Source organism: Cervus canadensis, chromosome 16, assembly GCF_019320065.1.
Source record: "Cervus canadensis isolate Bull #8, Minnesota chromosome 16, ASM1932006v1, whole genome shotgun sequence".
Lineage (NCBI taxonomy): Eukaryota > Metazoa > Chordata > Mammalia > Artiodactyla > Cervidae > Cervus > Cervus canadensis.
The window spans coordinates 33,508,461-33,527,614 of NC_057401.1; the positions used below are offsets into that span (position 1 = coordinate 33,508,461).

Consider the following 19,154-nt stretch of genomic DNA (forward strand, 5'->3'; position numbering starts at 1 on the left):
CTGAAAAGCAAGAATTCTCTTCCTATAGAACAGGTTTTGGCAAATTTTTTCTGCAAAGGGCCAAATAGTAAATATTTCAGACCACACACAGTCTTTGTCAGGGCTTCCCTGATGATTCAGATGGTAAAGAATCTGTCTGCAATGCGGGAGACAGGTGTTCCATCCCTGGGTGGGGGAGATCCCCTGGAGAAGGAAATGTCAACCCACTCCAGTATTCTTGCCTAGAGAATTCCACGGACAGAGGAGCCTGGCGGGCTACAGTCCATAGGGTCGCAAAGAGTCGGACACGACTGAGAAACTATCAGTCACTCAATCACAGTCTTTGTCACGTATTGTTGTTGTTCTTCTTCTTTTTTGTTTTTCTTACAACTCTTTTAAAATGTGAAACCCATTCTTAGTTTGAGGCTCTGTAAAACAGGTCATAAGTCAGACTGGGCACACAAAATGTGACAAGCCTATGGAAGAAAAGAAAATTATTTAAGAAGAAAAGTGCCCAATCCCAGCATGAACTCTACAAGATTATAAACCACTTGGAGGAAGAGATTTGCCTCATTCACCTTTAGAGGCTAGCGCAGTGCTTGGTCCACAGAGTAGATGCTTAATATGGATGAGTGATGAATGAATGAATGAATGTTTCTTATAACCCCACTTTGTGCCAATGATAGTCTCTTGACATAGATTGTCATTTGAAAACCCCATTTTCTCCAGAGTTTGAAAAAAACTCTAGCCAAGAGCAGACGAGTGAATCCACTGGGTTTTCCACCTGCTTCACCCCCTTAGGTTCCTAGAGTCAAGCAGCCCACTTTACCTCCCAACCACAGATGCAATTGGGTCCCAAATATGGCACACGATAGAGAGGACCTCCCTAATCACAGCTCCCCATCCTTGACCTCCTCTGCAGGTGGACAATCCCAGGAGTGCAAGAGGTTACGGAACCAAAGGCCTTCCAGGTTCCTCCCTTTGACAGCCAGGGGGGCAGCAGGAGAGCCTGACTTGGTTTCACCCTTTTAAATATCACATGCTTGGTGGGAATGTCAGCAGAAGCCTTCAGGCTGAGTAGACACTTTTTAGTTCCTCTCTTCCTCTTCCTTCTTACTCAATATCCTGAGGGCATAAGAGGACTTTTCTGGTCTAAGTCAGCCTGGTGGGGCGGGGTGGGGGGAAGCGTGGATCACTCAACCGTTCCCCTGGACGTCTCCTTGCCAGGGCTCAGAAAGTGCCACAGGGCTTGGACTCTCCATCCTGAGCAGACACGACAGCCCAAAGTGAGGACTGGTCCAGTCCCTGGCCCCTGGAAGACCTCCTCAATGAGACAGCCCTCCCACTTCATTCTGCAGGAGTCAGGTAACAGCTCTGCCCAGGTTTCCTCTTTCAAATCAACATGGGATTTTTTTTTTTTTCAGCAGGAAAATGTACCGCCTCCAAATTCTGGCAGCACAGATTGTGCTGACTGGAATCATTGACAGAAAGGCATGTTTTGTTGGCAAACAGCAGAAGAGGTGGACATCAGACACCACAGCTCAATTTCATTGTAGCCAGAGGGTGATAAGCAGATAAAAACACATGTGTCATTTGCTCTAGATGGGGCTTCTCACACATGGCTGGTCCAACGTCTGCTGTTGCTAGCATTAAATGAAGTCTTGCAACAAAACCGGAACCATGGTCCTAATTGAGCACAGATGATTGATTTCAGTCTTGGCTCCTGACAAGCCTAGTTTTACCCTTTTGATGAAAAGGAGCAAATTTCATTTTTTTCCCCAAAGTTTAAGAGCTGACAGGAAATTCATGTGAAATTCCTATACAGACTAGAGAAAGAGGGCTATGCTACCATCAACCCTGCCTTCTCAGAAGGAATTCTAGCAAAGTGAGACCAATGACAATGGCTACAAGTCATCTGAGGAAATCCAAAATTTAGTTGGTGCCTTTGGCCCTCTTGTATGAATTGGAGTCTCTCATGAAAATATTACAGTGTCTTTTGCCCATCCTCCCCCTTTTCCCCCTTTTAACTAAACTTACAATGAGGTAATTATAATTAAAATGGACCTCTTACTCTGCCTCTTACCAACTGCATTACTCTGGTTCAGCCACTTAACCTCTCTGTGCCTCAGTTTCCTCCACTAAAACAATGAGAATAATAATAGTACTTATCTCCTAGGTTTGTTGTGAGTATAAAATTATACATACTTATTGGGTATTAATATTAACAGTAATAAATATTATTAGAGATCATTAATATTTGCCACTTTTAATATTTTGACATTAGAGATTATTCTGTGTAGAAACATAGATGGGTTTATGAACATAAGGCAAAATCATGCCTTTGCTTTTATGTACAGGCTGAGAGATTGTTGGGAATGATTTTAGGTTGATCGAAACATTCATATACAAGGCAGGACACAAACTTTAGATATTCTGATGCTCCTAGAAATTAATGATAAATGAGGGGCAGGAGGACTAGATGGTTCCTTTCAATAAAACTATATCTTTTAAAATGCTCAATTAAAGATGATCATGAATATCAAAGGAATTGTAGTGTAAATTCATGGAACACACTGGAGAAGTTAGGCTTCTGTTTCAAACAGAAATGTCTGGGAAGGACTCCATTTATCTTGGGAAATTATTTTAAAAATTCAAATCCATGCTTTCTGCGTGTTATTTCCATCCATTTAACTACCAGCTCACTTCAAAGGCTTCCCAGCTCCTGTAGGAATCCAGAGGCCCCTTCTCTGGACTCAGCGTTTAGTAAAGGCTGTTTGGGGGGGAAATTCTAAAAGCTCCGGCAGCCTCATTGAGTAGTCACACCGCCACCTAGTGGCGCAAAGGCCAAATAAGTGCAAGCGATTGCCTTGAAGCTTGTTCTCGCCTCCTTACAGCTGCTTAGTCGCGTCTGACTCTGTGTGACCCCATGGACTGTAGCCCACCGGGCTCCTCTGTCTATGGGGATTCTCCAGGCAAGAATACTGGAGTGGGTTGCCATGCCCTCCTCCAGGGGCAGGACCCAGGGATCGAACCCAGGTCTCCCTCATGGCAAGCGGATTCTTTACCGCTGAGCCGCCAGGGAAGCCCTCTGGCCTTACTGTCCCTTAAAAATCATGTTTTCTTTCTACTACTAGAATCCCATGTTAATGAGAGAAGTGAGGTGGGGTGAGGGAGAAAAAGAGAAGCGGAGAAAATCAGAGGAAGTAGACAAGATCTTTCACTGGTCTGAGGCGTTAGTAGCGGCTGCTTCTAGGTGAAAATTTCCAACACCAAGGATGTGGAAGAGGACAGTGGTTCGCTGGCAAAGTTAAGATTGTGGTCCCAGGGGTTTTGGTTGAGACCATGGTTCCAGAATCAAGAAATGAGTTTGAATGGGGCCTCTGCCATTTACCGGCTATGGACCTTGAGTGAGTTACTGAACTGCCCCATGCCTTGGTTTCTTTGTCTATAAAATGGCGATAACTTCTTCTTGGTTTATTATGAGCTCCTAACAAAGAAGGCAATCCACAGCATTATCTACTGTTGTGACTGTTTTTAAGAGGAAGATACTGTAGAAACTGCTATCTCACAGGTCAGGCAGTGCAGGACAGTGGGCCCAATGGTTGGGCAAACAGGATAACCAGATTCTGGTTCTTCCAATAAGTAGCTGTGTGACCTCGGGTGGATCACATATCCTGTTTCCTTTCCTGCAAAATGAAGAGCTTGAATTCATTGGTCATTAAGGTTATTTTTTCTTTCTCAAACACTAAATCTAAGGCAAGTCTTCCCATTAAAACTTGCCCACCTTTAAGGCTCATTTTGATCTTTCTTTTTACCAAAGTCCAGAGTCAAGCGTGTCCCAGGCATTTATTTCTATAGTTGCTGGCGGATGAGAAATAGCCAGCAACTATAGATACAACTACTGATACAGTTTTTGCTGTATCAGTCACAAGGAATAGACCAAGTATATATTTGGTCAGGATGAGAACTCAATGGAAGGTCCTAGAAACTGAAGAATATTCCCCCATCAGAAGCTGGTCTAGGATTTCTCATATATTTGAAGAGTTCAGAACGTGTTTTGTTTTGTTTTTTATCTCTGCTAACTAGCCTCCTTAGCATGACAGGAAACCAACAAAACCTTTGAGCTGTACAAATTCAATATATACTTTATGAGTAGTGTTGCTAAGCCTGTGCCACCCGTGATGGTCAAACTAGTATCTGATCTTGCTTCCAAGAACCCATAAATGCCACCAAAACTCACCTACTATTATTAATAATTCCCCATTCTGTTATTCCAAGCCAGGGACCATCCCACTAGAAACACCTTGCTCTGGGATGATAACGATGGTGGCCCAGAAAAGATAATTATGAAGCAATGCTTCCTGCCCTTCATCCTAAACAGCACCCATGCAGGTGCTCGGACATTTAGAGAAATTAGAACAAAGGCATCCTGGATCTTTGTGAGGGTGGGTGTATTAATTCCTTGTGGATCCTATAACAAATCACAAACTAGGTGACTAACAACAGCAGAAATTTATTCTCTTAGAGTTTTGGAGGCTGGAGTTCTAAAATCAGGGTGTCCACAAGGCCACATTGTCCCCAAAGGCTCTAGAGGAAAATCCAGTTTTTGCCTTTTCCAACTTCTGGGGCTTCCCTAGAGGCTCAGATGGTAAAGAATCTGCCCACGGTACAGGAGACCAGAGTTCAATCCCTGGGTCAGGAAGATCCCCTGGAGAAGGGAATGGCTACCCACTAGAGAATTCCATGGACTGAGGAGCCTGGCAGGCTACCGTTCATGGAGTTGCAAAGAGTCAGACACGACTGAGCAATGCGCCCACTCACACACAGAACTCCTGGCGGCCTCCAGCATTCTTTGGCCTGTGGCTGCATCACTCCAAGCCTGCCTCCTCCTACACGTGGCATTCTCCTCCTCTCTGGTCTTTTCCTCCTCTGTATCTTACCTTACAGGGACACTAGTCCTTGGATTTAGTGCCACCTGGTAAATCAGGATGATCTCATCTGACCCTAAATATACAAAATCCTCTGTTTCAAATAAGGTCACGTGCACAGGTTCTGAGACATGAACATATATTTCGAGGTTGCTACCATTGAAACCACTTAGTGGGGAGTAGAGAAGACAGGGCAGAAATTAAGAAAGACAAGCAGTCAACTTCTGTACCCCAGTTCCATTCACCCATGCTGAGTCAGTGAAAAAAAGGGAAAGTCATTCAGTCTTGACCGACTCTTTGAGAGCCCATGAACTATAGCCCACCAGGCTCTTCTGTCCCTGGAATTCTCCAGGCAAGAACACTGGAGTGGGTTGCCATTCCCTTCTTCAGGGGATCTTCCTGACCCAGGGATCAAACCCGGGTTTCCTGCATTGTAGGCAGTTACTTTACCATCTGGGCTACTAGGGAAGCCTATGCTGAATCACGGTAGCCCCCAAAGACATTCCAATCCTTGCCACTGAATTTCAGCAACTCAATAAACATGTGAGGATAAGAGCAAGAGGGATCCAAGGTCCCAATGGTTTTGAATCATTTTTGTACCCAAATACACCAGGTGATGCCACACCTTCCCATTTGTACTGGCTGGGCTGGTTATTCTCCATAAAGAAATCTTTGAAGAAACAAAACAGGATGCATTGGGACATTTAGCATGTGCAGCTTGAAAAACTCCCCAGGGTGATTCCACCACACCCTGTTCCTCTTACCTTCCCCTTTCCTTATCTTAACCTCAAAGTAGACCATTCAAAATATCTGTATTTACTTCATCAGTCAAAAAATAGCTTTAGTCAGTGACAAATGTGCTTATACCTCTCAAGTCATTTTTGTTTTTATTCATGTTAGAAATTTGACACTGGCCCACTGTTTTGTGTTAGTCACACTTATATGTGTCATTTAAAATATTCTAGAAGTTAAAAAAAATTTTGAATTGAAATTTCTTCTGAGCAGTAAGATGTTTGCATATAAGCTTGATATTATTGAAATACCATTTTTCCTCTCTTTTGAGACATTTTCTTTTTTTTTAATGAAGTATACTTGATTTATAATACTGTGTTAGAAAATTGATTCAGATATATATATATACACAAATATATAATTTTTCATTATAGTTTATTATAAGACATTGGATATAGTTCCCTGTGCCATACAGTAAAGCATTGTTGTTTATCTGTTTCGTATACGGTAGTGTGTATCTATTAATTCCATTGTTGTTGTTGCTTACTCACTAAGTCAGGTCCAACTGTTTTGTGACCCCGTGGACTGTAGCCCACCACGTGCCTCTGTCCATGGGATTTCCCAGGCAAGATACTGGAGTGGGTTGCCATTTTCTTCTCCAGGGGATCTTCCTGACCCAGGGATCAAACCCCCTATCTTGCATTAACAGGCAGATTGTTTACCACTGAGCCACCAGGAAAGCCTGCACTCTTAATTAATCTCTTCCCCCTCTTTCTCCTTTGGTAAACCATGAATTTGTTTTCTATGTCCGTGAGTTTGTTTCTGTTCTATAAATAAGTTCATTTTCATTATTTTTTAGATTCCATCTATAAGCACTGTCATATGATGTTTGACTGACTTCACTCAGTATAAGAATCTCTAGGTTCATCCATGTTGCTGCAAATGGCATTATTTTATTCTTTTTTATGGCTAAGCTATATCCCATTATATATATATTAGAATATATATATATATATATATATCACATCTTCTTTATCCATTCATCTGTTAACGGGCACTCAGGTTGCTTTCACATCTTGCCTATTATAAATAGCACTGCAGTGAACACCGAGGTGCTTGTATCTTTTCAAATTAAGAGTTGTCATCTTTTCCAGATATATGCCCAGGTGTGGGTTTGGAGGGTCATATAGTAACTCTATTTTTAGCTTTTTAAGAAACCTCCACACTGTTTTTCATATTGGCTGCACCAAATTACATTCCCACCAACAGTGTTTGAGGATTCCTTTTTCTCTCCATCCACTCCAGTATTCATTATTTGTAAACTTTTTAATGATGGTCATTTCAACTGGTATGAAGTGATACCTCTTTGTAGTTTTGGTTTGTATTTCTCTAATAGTGATCTTGAGCACCTTTTCATGTACCTGTTGGCCATCTGTATGTCGTCTTTGGAGAAATGTCTATTTAGGTCTTTTGAATGGGTTTTTTGATTTTTTGTTGTTGTTTTTATTGAGTTGTATAACTGTTTGTATATTTTGGAGGGTTTCCCTGGTAGCTCAGTGGTAAAAAGTCTGCCTGCCAATGCAGGAGATGCAGATTCCATTCCTCTGTTGGAAAGATCTCATGGAGAAGATAATGGCTACTCACTCCTGTATTCTTGCCTGGAGAATTCCATGAACAGAGGAGTCTGGCAGGCTATAGTCCATGGGGTCACAAAGAGTCAGACACAACTAAGCAACTAACACTTTTCTTACTTTTCATCTTATATTTAAGTCTTCAAGCCATTTTGAATTTATTTTTGTGTATGATGTGAGAGATTGAGTCATTTTAATTTTGCTCTTTCAATCACTGTAACTTAGAAAAAAAGAAAAAATATATCTCACTGTGCGAAAATATAAAAGCAATTTTTTTCATATTGGTTCACATCCTTCTTCAACTTCCCTCTGGTAGTAAACTTGAAGTTGCAGTCAGCTGAACAAGCAACACTAGCCCCAGGGGACAATGGATAAACCAGAACGGTGCTCCAGATCCCTAGACTGACAGTTACATGACTCACGTCACTGACTCTAGAGAACAGCTCTTTGAGAGGAAAGAGATCTAATATAGTCATCTACTTAAACCCCGACTCCTACACCAGACACATTTAGACCAAACATCAAAAAAAGCAGGCAGCATTGTTTGTCTTCTCTTAGTTGTTTCCCCTTTCCAGGTGACCTGTGATATTGCAAAACCAGTCAGGATATTCTGGCCAGAGACCTACATCCCCTATGTCACATTCTGTCTCCTTGTTCATGTCATGATTCTATGCTGTATTGAGGATAACACGAGACTTAGAAAATCTGGGTTTAGACCTCTTTTCTACCATGTGCTTGAACTCTGTATACCTTTCTATAACAGGAAGAATTTACCAAGCTTTGGGAGGATCAGATGAGATATTATACATGGAATTTTTATTTTTAAGTGTGATTATTAGTTCTAATAATAGAGTTAGTAATGGGTGTAAAATACCAAACTCCAGAATGTTTTTGCCATATATACAAGCAAACAAAGAAAAGTACTGAGATCATCTGTACCCTGGAATAAGCAATCTTAGTAAAGCACAGATTTTGAACTAGATAGTGGCAAAGTGCCACATACCAGAACTAACACATTAGCAAGGAATCACTAGGACCCTCTGGAGAAAATAAAGAAATGCATGAATGAGTGGGTATGTGAAAACCCAGAGCAGCTGAAGTCATGTAGCACCTTGGAAAACTGAGGGCGCCTGAGAAAAGAGAGTGGCTAGATGTTAAGAGCAGGATATACGCCATGAAAAGGTTGAAACTGAGAACATCACAGTTTTAACGAGGAAAGGTGCAATCGACATTAAAGAGTCCCATGACAACAAAGGTGAGAGAAATTGCTCATTTCATGGCAGAGTCTTGCTGCTGTGACTTCCAAGAGAGGAAAACAAGTGAAGTCAGGACTGTGGAGTGATTATATTATCTAATCCTGACTAAGAAATAGTGAGTGCATTTTTTTCCAAGTTCAAAAGAAATGGAACAGAAATGAGTTGAGAAGAAAGAGGTATGGGGGAAGGATTCCACATACTCTGTAAAGTGAGTTTCCAAAAATCATCCATCTCTCTGTGGATGGATGTGAATCTCCCATAACCTTCCATTTCTAATGTCTAGTTTTTTTTTCCTCTCAAATCACACTCTGGCTCCCTCACTGACCGGCAGCTAGCTGCTGTCTGTCTTGATGAGCCTGTTGAAATCTTCTTCTTCTAAGTGGTTCTTGTCACACAGAACTACTCACATGCTGGGAAGGAAGTCTCTAGAAAACCCCACAGATGGCCTCCCCGCCCCACCCCCACCCACTCCATGTAGACCTTACCCTTTCAGTTTCTAACTTCCCGTCAAGGGCAGAAAGGAACTGCCAGGCTTGGTGTCAACGTGTGTTTACGTGTGTTGAGAGGGATATGGGGGCTGAGGGAAAAAAGAACAGAACATTTCTGTCCTGTTTTTCCTATGCCAAGGAGTAGCTTTCTCAGCCATCGTTTTGTTTCCAATTTCATGTGTTTGGCAAAGTGAGTTCTCTTTTGCTGGTTCATACTCTTTTTTTATATGAAAATAGAAAATTAGAAATAGTAGATGAAAATAAAATTTCTTTGGGGTGATACTTGGAAATACAGAAAAATAAAATGACTTATGTTGTATTACCATGTAGACATTAAATATTATCCTAAGATCCAAATAAGCCCCTAGAAAGAGATCTATAAAAGTGCTTCAATTATCTATAAGTTCATTAGACAAAATGTAAATTCCTCAGAGATTACCCTCTGATTTCATATAGTTAATGCAGGCTAAGTGAATTATCTACTTTTGCTTTATTGACTACGCCAAAGCCTTTATTGTGTGGATCACAAAAAATTGTGAAAAATTCTTAAAGAGATGAGAATATCAGACCACCTGACCTGCCTCCTGAGAAATCTGTATGCAGGCCAAGAAGTAACAGTTAGATCTGAACATGGAACAGACTGGTTCCTAGTCGAGACAGGAGTACATCAATGCTATGTATTGTCACCCTGCTTATTTAATTTATATGCAGAGTACATCATTTGAAATGCCAGGCTAGATGAAGCACACACTGGAGTCAAGATTGCCGGAAGAAATATCAATAACCTCAGATATGCAGATGACACCACCCTTATGGCAGAAAGCGAAGAAGAACTAAAGAGCCTCTTCATGAAAGTGAAAGAGGAGAGTGAAAAAGTTGGCTTAAAGCTCAACATTCAGAAAACTAAGATCATAGCATCTGATCCCATCACTTCATGGCAAATAGATGGGGAAATAGTGCAGACTTTATTTTTCGGGGCTCCAAAATTACTGCAGATGGTAACTGCAGCCATGAAATTAAAAGATGCTTGCTCCTTGGAAGAAAAACCATGACCAACCTAGACATTATGTTAAAAAACAGAGACAATACTTTGCCAACAAAGGTCCATCTAGTCAAAGCTATGGTTTTTCCAGTAGGCATGTATGTATGTGAGAGTTGGACAATAAAGAGAGCTGAGTGCCAAAGTACTGATGCTTTTGTACTGTGGTGTTGGAGAAGACTCTTGAGAGTCCCTTGGACTGCTGGGAGATCCAACCAGTCCATCCTAAAGGAGATCAGTCCTGGGTGTTCATTGGAAGGACTGATGCTGAAGCTGAAACTCCAGTACTTTGGCCACCTCATGCGAAGAGTTGATTCATTGGAAAAGACCGTGATGCTGGGAGGGACTGGGGACAGGAGGAGAAGGGGATGACAGAGGATGAGATGGCTGGATGGCATCACTGACTCGATGGACATGAATTTGAGTAAACTCCGGGAGTTGGTGATGGACAGGGAAGCCTGGCATGCTGCAGTCCATGGGGTCACAAAGCGACGGATATGACTGAGTGACTGACCTAAAGTGAATTATAACCTAAGCAAATGTAAGCTAAATTTGCTGTAAAAACTATATGAAACAGAGTAACAAAAACCCATGGTTTCAGAACTATTTATTATCAACATCCTATCAGCATTCCACTAACATCAAGAAATCAAAAATTTACAGAAGAACAAACTTCAGAATTACTTAAAGAGTCATATTTAATTTCCTCATCCGTTAATGGTTAAGCCATCAGAGGCCATGCCAAAGACAAAATTATACTTATGCGGGAGCTATTTGGTCAGATAACCAGGAAGATGTTTGAAGGTTCTAATTTGTAAAGTGATGGTGGTTTTCAGACCTGATCTTTCAGGACAAAGGGAACACAAAAGTCGAACCGATCAATATACCTGGAGAGTTCAAGGTGACTCAGCATTTGGGAGGTGAGCCTTCGCTGGCTGAACTTTACCGGTTGCTGAGTAACCTGGCTTCCCCCACTTCAGTTCAACACAGAAGGGAGAACCCAGTGGGAACCAGGAAGGAGTGCAGAGCAGCAGGTGCCTGAGATCACAGAAGAGGGAGTGATGATGCACAGTGGCGTCTATAGACGTTTACTGCCAAGGTGCTCAGTCTAGCCTCCAGAGGAAGCCAGGCACACACACAGCTACCAGAGACCCTGCTCGCACCAGGTGTTCTCTGCTTACTACACTATACCTCTCAGCATGAGGCTGCGCTGGGTCACGTACTGCTCCCGCTCCACCTTCTCAGTCGCGGACAAAAATGTAAGGGGTTGTCACAGTGGGGCTGTCACCGCTTCTTCCGCTGCCAGCCCCTCCTCCCTGCATTTTGACCAGCCTGTAGCAGCCCTCTCCTGCCCCAGGAACTCAATTTGTGGTGAGAGGCACGTTCCCACATCCTGTTAAAGAGGGGCTTAATACTCCCTTCAGCATCAGAGGCTCAGCCAGTTGGAATCCATAATAGCCCATTTGCCATGAAGTAGACAGGGAGCTCTTGAGAATAGATTCATGGCTGGGTTCAACGCTCCTTAAGAAGCTCAGAAAATCTTTTTTCCTACTATCATCTGTCTGATCAATCATGGAGAAATTCAAACAAATTCATCCCATCAGTTAGTATGTTTATGTATATATAATTATGGATGATTTGCATTGCTGTGTGGCAGAAACCAACACAACATTAGGTCCTTCCCTGGTGGCTCAGATGGTAAAGAATCTTCTGGCAATGCAGGAGATCTGAGTCTGATCCCTGGGTCAGGAAGATTCCCTGGAGAAGGGAATGGCTACCCACTCCAGTATTCTTGCTTGGACAATTTCATAGACAGAGCAGCCTAGAGGGCTACAGTCCATGGGGTCACAAAGAGTTAAGCACAACTGAGTGACTAAAAGTTTCAGTTTTCAACACAACATTGTAAAAATATTTTAAATATTTAAGTAAAAATAAATTAGAATTAGCAATTATGAAAAGAAATGCATCAGGAAATATGGGAGTGCTTATTTGGGTGGGGAGTGACAGAGAGGGAACATTTTTGAGGAAAAAAAAAAAAAACAGGTCCCTGATTTTTCATCTCCTTAAGGCAACAGAGGACACACATTAAATACATAAATTATGATTCATTAAGTACCTAAATACTTAGACAGCGTTAACAGAGATGATAAGACTCTACTGCAGTTTTAATGTCTATTGTGGAACTTGCCATCTACCATCTTGAGAAGCTGTGTCGTAAGAACTGTATCTTCAGTCAGCTGCCGTGAACTCTATTTTGACAATCAAAAGCAGTGAAAGTCATTTTATTATATAATTTCTAACAAAAAGGGGTTTTAAGACATTTTATTTTCAGACTATAATAACTGCACACCCACCAAAAAAAGAAACAATTCTTTTTTCCAAGTTTACTGGGTGTAGCAGATCAAGTCTCTTTTAAGAGAAAAGACAACTTATCACTCTTTGTGTGTGTGTGTGTGTGTGTGTGTGTGTGTGTGTGTGTGTGTGTGTGTGTGAAGTTGGGGAGGGCTTGGCTTGGTCATGAATAATGTATTTTTATTTTCTTTAATCTAAGCAACAGAAATCAATGAGGCTAAATACTACTATTGCTCTATGAAAGTTTGAATTGCTTGAGTCTAATCCAAATTTTCACCAGCCTATTCTTACCTCAGGGATGGTTAATTTATTGGCTAATAGAAGAATGTGTTATCTTTTCAGTCTTTTTGCTATACTTCTGGTCAGTCCTGGGCTGAGTGGATCCTAAAATTGAACAATATGAGCCATCACTTTGGCAGGAACTGGGCTCTCCCGTGTAGTGCACCACCCCTCATCTGCCTCCTTCCCTCTTTGCTGGGCAGGAGTAGGGCTGACTCTCTGGAATGCTTTCCCATTACATATGCATCTCATCTCAGCCTCAGATTATCCTCTGATGTCACTTTATATGGGGTTCTGTTCTGGGCAATAGTGACAGTGGTAGGAACTAATTTTGTTCTACAGGTAGAACCAACAATTCAGACTGTATTTGAGCAACATAGCAATAAAAAAAGAAAATCTATATTGGTAAATATAGTGGTATTTATATTAAATACAGTGGTAAAATTGATCAGTGATTAAAGAAAGAACAAAGAGAACCAGAGACATAGAGAAAGATTTGAATAAACTATTGTTGTTTGCCAACTTCCTCATAAATAAAAGCATTATATGCAATCAAGTAAAATCATTTTCTTTTCTTATTCCATGGTCTCCATTTAGAAAAGAATAAGAGAATCCACAAGAGGGGTTAATTTTCCTCATGATTTAATTACAAAAGTGACACTACCACATCTTAAGGAAGCAAAATCAAGCTCAAAGTTATTTTATATTTTATTTGTTTATTGGCTGTGCTGGATCTTAGTCACTCTATGCAGGCTATCTCTGGTTGTGGTGACCGGAGGCTACTCTCTAGCTGCAGTGCATGGGCTTCTCATTGCAGTGGCTTCTCTTGTTGAGGGGCACAGGCTCTAGGCACTCGGACTACAGTAGTTGCAGCATGCAGGCTCAGTAGTTGTGGCTTAAGGTCTTAGTTGCTCTGTGGCGTGTAGAATCTTCTCGAACCAGGGATCAAACCTGTGTCCCCTGCACTGGCAGAAGGATTCTTATCCACTGCATCACCAAAGAAATCCTCAAAATTATTTTAAATCCATTAGTTACCCAAGATTTGTGGGTATTTTATTTCGTTTGTGTTTTACAAGTGAAACTTTACAAAGATGAGACTTGAAAGACAAGGAACTTTGAAAACAATCTAGTGATAGTCTTTTGTATTATTTAGTTTCTCTACCAGTTTTTTTGTAGGTTTTAGAGTGTATTGCATTATAAAAATTAAAAACTGGCTTTCTGGTAAGATGTTTCTAATAATCCAGGAGTAAGAGGATTAGCTCAAAGCTTCTCAGTCTTAGCACTGTTGGGACTGATAATTCTTAGCTTCAGGGGTCAGTCCTGGGTATTGTAGGATTAACAGCAGCTCTGGCCTCTATTCATGAGTTGTCAAGAGCACTTTCTCAGTTAGCCATTTCAATCAAGGGCATTTGCAGACATTGCAGAAACTGCCCCAATGTGAGAATCACTGGATTAACCTAATATCCAAGATATACTAAAACCAAGCAAAAACCAGTTGCCACTAACAGTGATAGGGCATTACTAATTTTTCCATATGAAAATATGTAGATGAACTAGCTACAATTTCTTGATGTGTAATTTCCTGATGTCTGTCCTAAATGCCATCTCAGTCTTTGTTTAAGTACATATACTTGATTCGCTGCCTTTATGTAAGTTGCTGAAAGCAAAAAAGATTTTCTGGAACCTGGAGTTGTTAACTAGAAGTTCAGAGGATGTAGCTAAAGTATTTTTGCATCTTCCCAGGGACTGTGGAAAACATGTTGAGTTTATATCAGTGAAGATGTATAATTCTCAGGAAGGGGAAAATATGATATCTAAAGGAAATTCACTTCTATCAAGAGCATTTCTACAATTACATCTATGTCATTATAGTGCAATGGGTAGTAGTTTTGGCTAAACATTGTACAGACATTCCTTGAACTAAGATGGTTCAATTTCAGATTTTTCAACATTATAATGATGCATCTAGCAGAAACCAAACTTTGAATTTTGACCTTTCTCTAGGCTAGTGATATGTGGTACTGTACTCTCAGGTGATGCTCAGAGCTCCCAGTCAGCTGAGCAATCAGGAGGGTAAACAAGGTTAAACACCAGTACACTTACAACCACTCTGTACCTAGACAGCCATCCTGTTTTCCTTTCAGCATGATATTCAATAAATTACATGATATGTTCAACACTTTATTATAAAATGGGTTTTGTGTTGGATGCTTTAGCTCAACTAAAGGCTAATGTAAGGGTTCTGAGCACATTTAAGGGAGACTGGGCTAAGCTAGAATGTGCACTAGGTGAGGTGAATTATATGCACTTTCTACTTAAGGTATTTTCAGTTTATTATGGATTTATTTGGATGTAACCCTATCATAGGGCTATCATAGGGCTTTCCAGGTGGCTCAGTGGTAAAGAATCTGCCTGCCCATGCAGGAGCCACAGGAGACATGGGTTTGACCCCTGGGTCAAGAAGATCCCCTGGAGGAGAAAATGGCAACCCACTCCAGAATCTTTGCCTGGGAAATCCCATGGACAGAGAAGTCTGGAGGGCCACAGTCCATAAGATCTCAAAAGAGTTGCACAAGACTTAGCAACTAACAGCAGCAAGAACAAACCCCATCATAAGTGGAGAAAGATCTGCACAAATTCATTAACAGATGGAAAAAAAAATAGCAAATTACATCAAATAACTTTGGAAAATAAGTTTTGAGTAATTTGAGATGAAATGTTTGTTTTACTTAAAATATCTTAAACTCTGAAATCTTCTACAGTAGATTGTGAAATACCTTTTCTTAAGGATAAGCAGAAGCCTGATCCTTAAATCATTAAAAGTTAAAAAAGTCCTGCAAACTAATGTAAGATGTTAATAACAGGAAAAATTAGGTAAATTAGTGAGAACTCTCTATATTATCTTCTGAATTCTTCCATAAATCTAAAATTGTTGTAAAAAATAAAGTAAGGCTTTAAAAATTGTGTAAATAATAGGCACTGATATGGATCAATTGTTAAGGGAAAAAAGCAAAATTGATACTGAAAGTATGTAACAACTAGAATCACTTAGGAACCAATCAGAATGGCTGCTGATAGTTTATCTTGCTGAGCTGGTGTGTAGCACAGGAAAAAAAGTAAAGTGCAAAGCAGAGCTTCCCATGCGTATAAAACGTAGGGACAGAAAAGATGTCTGTGTGTTTATTTATATACATTTTTATCAATATAGGCATAGCTTAGAAATATACCTAAGAAGCTGATAACAGTGGTTGACTGACTCTAGAGAGGAGTTGAATAAGCTCTCCATGCAATTTATTGTTTAAAGCAGGTCAATTTTGAGAATAAAAGGGAGCATTATTTATAATTATTCCAGAACAATAAGCATACACTTGTGCTGTACTGTTAAGTTAGGTATATGACCCTCCTAGACCTGGGGCAGGAGGGTTTAGAGAGTCAGTGTTTGGAGCAGGATTACTTTTCCCTCTATCATAAGATAAATTGTTCTTATCCTCTTTTTAACTTTTTCAAAGTAAAAAGAGCCCTAGAAAATGGAATGAATATTCAGTCTACAATGAAATCAGAATGGGAGAATGTTAAAAAAAAAAAAATTTAGCCATTTTTGCCTTTCTATCATTATCATTAAGGAAGAAATTCAACTATTATTGTTAAGATGAAGGGTGAACCTGGGTGTTGAAAATTTTAGCTAATAAACTTACTAAGAGTGATAACAACCAAAACTTCTAAACCTAAGTAGTCCATATAATAGATTAATAGTTGTGGATTTCAAGCCATTCAGAAAGTGAACATATTAGTCACTCAGTTGTGTCCAGCTCTTTGTGAACCCATGGATTATAGCCCACCAGACTCCTCTGTCCACGTAATTCTCCAAGCAAGAATACTGGAATGGGTTGCCATTTCCTACTCCAGGGGATCTTCCTGACCCAGGGATTGAACCTGGGTCTCCTGCATTGCAGGCAAATTCTTTACCACTGAGCCACCAGGGAAGTATCAGTAAACACAGGTGCTGTTGCTAATCTGTGGCTTTTTCTTTCCTTGTCCTTTAACAACCAGTTAAAGTTTTGGGGGCGTGGGATGGGGGGGAGGTAAGCCAAACTCAAACATCATAACTTTACAATGTTACCCAGCAGTATGCTGGTTTCAGTCACATTGATATAAAATTAGGACTTAACACTAATGATTGTAACTTCAGAATTTGGTCACTTGGAGAAAATGACGTTATGTGACTAGTGAATTAGAAAAAAAATCACAGTGGCAGATAATCATCGAATGTATATTATATTGCAATTCTTGGTCTAAGAAATTTACATGCATTAACTCATTTAATCCTTTTACTTTTTAAAAAATAAAACTCAATGAGGAATAGGTACTGTTACAATTCTCATTTTATAGATGAAGAAAACTGAGTTTCAGAGAGGTTAAGTAACTTGCTAGATCACACAGTAAGTAAGTAGTCGAGTCAAACTTTGAACCCAAGTCAGTAATTTCAGAGCTAGGGCTATTCACCCTGATGTTACATTGCCTCCTGGGTTTGGGTTGGCACCTGGGACTTAAATTCCAACTCCAAATCAACCACTTCCATATTTTTAAAGTAAAATCAGGGCATGCGGTTTGAGAATGGGTTAGTGTGTTTCGTGGATTCCCCCCAACCCCTCCCCCACTCCAGCCAAAATTCAAGATGTGAAGTTACTGTGACTAAAAAGGATGTCACTGAAATCCTTTGGTTTCTGTTCTGTCACCAATGTAGTGAGAGAGGTGAACTATATATTTCCAAGGCTTCACTTGCTTTGTAAAAACAGGAAACCCTCCCAAGTTCCAGATACTCTTTAAAATGTCCTACAGATATTGATTTGTTTTATCTTCTAACAGCCCTATGACATGCCTTTACTAGTCCCATAAGAGAGGAAAGCAAACTGAGGAAATTTTTGTATTGATAATTCTTTTTGCATTTTGTGTTAAGATTTAAAGTCTTCTACAGCTATGATTTCAGGAGGCAAAGGCAAAACTTGTCTTCACCTGTTCCCTCTTCCAGCAGCCAGACTCTCCCTGGTTCTCTGGTCTTCCTGCCTGTTACCCCCAGGGATTGCTTGAGGATTTGAGAAAATCATGTGGATTAAAAAAATGGTCAAAGGAGGCAAGGTAGAAAGCAAAATATTTGCAGCAACTTGGATATAGGGTAATAAGTGAAAGGAGCAAAATCAACCTGGAAAATGCTACTTTCATTTGTTTTTCTCCTGCTGTCTAGGTTCCTTACTCCCATCTTGCAAGTACACATACATTATAAGTTAGTACAGAGAGAAATTCTTAATGAAAGGACCATTTCTTTTAAAAATCACCATTCACAGAATTCAGCTCAGCGTCAGCCTGAACAATTCCCCAAATATATTAGAACCCCAAGGGTTCTATACAAAGGAAAATGAGACAGTTTCTGGACTTTGTAGCCCAAGACAGACCTGAATCTGCGTCTCTGGCCTTACAGTTTCTGGCTGTGAGCCCTTGAATATGCTACTTAACATTTCTAATAAGAGTAGTTTCCTTTCATTGAGCCCAGGCTGAGGGGCAGGGAGGCACTTCACAAACTCCATCTTTAACGCACATGACAGTTCTGGCAGATACTGGCTATTATCCCCATTGTATAGATTGTATCACTGAGGCCCTGTGAATCAACGAGGATTCCAACCAAGTTCCCATGCTTTTACCATCACATCCTCTTGCAGTTTCAACCTCAGTCCTCTTTCCTATGAAATGGAATTAAATGATGCCATCCTTCAAAAGAATGACATGGGGCAACATAGATAACATGCCTGGTTCAGAATCAAGCACATGTGTTTACACATTAAACAGTGGCTCTTATTATCATGAAAGAAAGTAACACGGGGGTATATCATAGCACCTTCACTGCTACATGAGTTAAGAGGAGAAAGCAGTTCTTTCCAACCAGAGAGCATCTCTGGTTTCTTGGTATCTGAGTGGGGCCTTGAGAGAAGAAATATGCTCAGGCATATGGCAATGATAGGTGAGTGTGGGAAATAAGAAAACCTTCCTAGGTGAATTTTTAAAGCATAGAAATGGAAACTGTCCTGGTTACCTGTCTTTTTGGTTTGTTTTGTTTTTTCAATTTCCTGAAAGAACTACAAAAGTTCAACTCCCAGCTTTTGAGAGAAAAAAGGAAACCCACCATGAATTTTTCCAGGTTATATAGGATTATAGTCTCAAAGAAGGTGACAGCCCGCCCTTTTTCCTAGGTAATACCCTGATTCTAGACAAGAGGGACAAAGAGGAGACTGGAGAAACCAGTTTCTGGAAATGAGAATCTCCAGCCCCTTCCTCATCACCTTTCCAGTGTCCCAGACTCTATATCCCTTGAAAACGAGTGCAGCCGGCCTGCTAGTCTGGTTCCAGCTGAATCATTTACACTAAATATGTATCGATAAGTAGAACAAAACTTGTTTTATTGCTTATATATAAAAATG

The 19,154-nt window shown here is 40.5% G+C and overlaps 1 protein-coding gene across 4 annotated transcripts in view; it reads left to right on the forward strand.

Annotated features, from left to right (window-relative positions):
* Nucleotides 1-19,154, forward strand: part of FYB1 (FYN binding protein 1) — a 164,300-nt gene that overhangs the window by 49,412 nt on the left and 95,734 nt on the right. The window contains exon 2 of one of the 4 annotated variants that reach the window (XM_043488907.1): nucleotides 1,207-1,344. The exons of 2 other annotated variants lie outside the window; for them this stretch is intronic. The gene's annotated coding sequence lies outside the window, so the exon portion shown is untranslated. Of the gene's footprint in view, nucleotides 1-1,165; nucleotides 1,345-19,154 lie in introns of those variants that run through there. One more of the 4 variants, XM_043488908.1, reaches the window with a different exon arrangement.